The sequence below is a fragment of the Galeopterus variegatus genome, unplaced genomic scaffold (genome assembly GCF_000696425.1).
Source record: "Galeopterus variegatus unplaced genomic scaffold, G_variegatus-3.0.2 Scaffold1857, whole genome shotgun sequence".
In the NCBI taxonomy this organism is placed as follows: domain Eukaryota; kingdom Metazoa; phylum Chordata; class Mammalia; order Dermoptera; family Cynocephalidae; genus Galeopterus; species Galeopterus variegatus.
In genome coordinates, this window is record NW_007727968.1 from 334198 (window position 1) to 336663 (window position 2466).

General features: G+C 37.0%; 1 long non-coding RNA gene across 1 annotated transcript in view; it reads left to right on the plus strand.

The window, feature by feature from the left end:
* Positions 1 to 661: 661 nt before the first annotated feature.
* Positions 662 to 2466, plus strand: part of LOC103595822 — a 4331-nt gene continuing 2526 nt past the window's right edge. The window contains exon 1 of the long non-coding RNA XR_550989.1: positions 662 to 1491. This is a non-coding gene — a long non-coding RNA (uncharacterized LOC103595822). The remainder of the gene's footprint in view (positions 1492 to 2466) is intronic.

The following is a 2466-nucleotide window of genomic DNA, read 5'->3' on the forward strand; positions in this document are numbered from 1 at the left end:
ATTAAATGAAGCTGTGGTACGACTTTGATGGTGTGTGTCTGCTCATTCTCAAAGTCTGTACTAGAGAGAACTTTTTCTCGGACAGACTGTACAGTTCATGTCAGGGTGATTGTGCCATCCAGAGAAGGTGGCATGGGTCATAAATCCTCTCGGGAGAACAGACTGTCATCATTTAAGAGGCACAGTGACTTCTGGAATTTTGCTGTTGACAGCATGAAGACAGTATATGCGTTCCTGCTAGTCAAGTGATTTCTTTAAGTTTGATTATTTAAGGTAGGATTTCAGGGGGATGACAATCATTTGGGAGGAGGGTAGGTTTGAAACACACCTGTTTAACACTCTGGGGTTTTTGCTTCAGAACTTTAGCTCTGGTATGTTCCTTATTCCGTTATCAAGGCTTTACCCCTTCCTGTATCCTGTATCCCCAAAAGTACCTCTGTCAGAAGGAGGTAAGTGGTGTTTCTAGTCATTTGTATAATTGAATATGTTCTTCATTGTCTGGTTTCAGTGGTACATGCTTTTATGTTATCTTTTTTTCCCACTCATTCTTATTCTCACTACACTNTCATCACGAAGCACCATTACCAGGGAAAATTACTGTGATTACAATAGCAACAATAGAATACCCATCAAATGATCTCTAATTTACCTAATTTGCAAAGACTGTGTGGTTTTGATACCCATTGTACATTACCATGCCCAGCCTCCGTGGATCTATCTCGCACTGGAACAAAAGTGGAATAGTGTGTGTCCTACCTTAACTCCGAAAGCCTAGCAAAGAACATTCTCCTAGGTTACAGTGTCTCTTTTATTTGGTTTGCATTGTTCCATTTTTGCTTTTTTCCAGTGCCTCTGCCCCAAGTGCCTATTTGGTGAAATGGTGAGCCTGTCATGGATTGGGGGTTTATTCTTTGATTGAAGGTAGTATTGAGTTATTAATCTATATACTCTCTTTATTTTAATATATACAAGCATGTGTTTATTAGAAGGGAAGAAAGATTCTGTTCTGAGAGAGTAGTTTAAAAATGCAGCAAGATGAAGTGTACGTGTGTGTTTGTTCTTTGAAACCCCTGTCTGCTTCCAGGTTAGAAATCCTTTCAGGGAACTATAATCCTGGTGTGATGTATTAAAAACCTCTCAGATTGAAAAGAAGCTCAGGAGACAACCAGTAATAATTCTGTGCAGCTTTTATTAAAAGCATGTATGCTCGATTCCGTGATTAAATGAAGCTGTGGTACGACTTTGATGGTGTGTGTCTGCTCATTCTCAAAGTCTGTACTAGAGAGAACTTTTTCTCGGACAGACTGTACAGTTCATGTCAGGGTGATTGTGCCATCCAGAGAAGGTGGCATGGGTCATAAATCCTCTCGGGAGAACAGACTGTCATCATTTAAGAGGCACAGTGACTTCTGGAATTTTGCTGTTGACAGCATGAAGACAGTATATGCGTTCCTGCTAGTCAAGTGATTTCTTTAAGTTTGATTATTTAAGGTAGGATTTCAGGGGGATGACAATCATTTGGGAGGAGGGTAGGTTTGAAACACACCTGTTTAACACTCTGGGGTTTTTGCTTCAGAACTTTAGCTCTGGTATGTTCCTTATTCCGTTATCAAGGCTTTACCCCTTCCTGTATCCTGTATCCCCAAAAGTACCTCTGTCAGAAGGAGGTAAGTGGTGTTTCTAGTCATTTGTATAATTGAATATGTTCTTCATTGTCTGGTTTCAGTGGTACATGCTTTTATGTTATCTTTTTTTCCCACTCATTCTTATTCTCACTACACTTGGAATAACTCACAACTTTTTTTTTTCTGTGTTTTTCTAAGTACAAATGAAAACATGGCATTTAAAAAAGTGGCTGAAATACAGTTTTTGTTCCCTTTATCTAACTAAATACATTCAAGGTTTTAATGCTTTTCAAGGGAAAGGGGGAAACAGTTTTCCTTAGTGAATAATTTGTTTAAAAATAGTAAGCAATTCACTAGATATCAATTATGTTACCATATTGTTTTCTTTAGATAGCTCACATTTCTAATACTGAACCCATTATTCTTATCTCTCAAGAAAGAGGCTTGACTGTTAGTGACAAAGGGCTTTTCAAAAGCCCACACTGCCTATGTGCCAAAGTGCTTTCTTTTTTATTAAAACATAGTCTTGATATTCTGCAAAGGGTTTTTAATTTCTGGCATTTTAAACCTAATAGTCAAATTCGAATGGATTAATCATTAATTAAGTAGATTGCTTTTCATGTCTGATATCCCAGTAATACAGGAATCGTAAAATTATCTGAGAATAATTGGAAATCAGACTTTTGTCACTTTTGGGGAGACTCATTAGAAACTAATTCCATTCACTTTATAAAAATAGTAAATTTAGACCTTATTTTATTATTCAAGTATTTATACTTTATAGTCTTGAAAAATGAGGGCTTTGTTTTGTTTCTTTTGGATGAAAAGGCCAGAATATTAG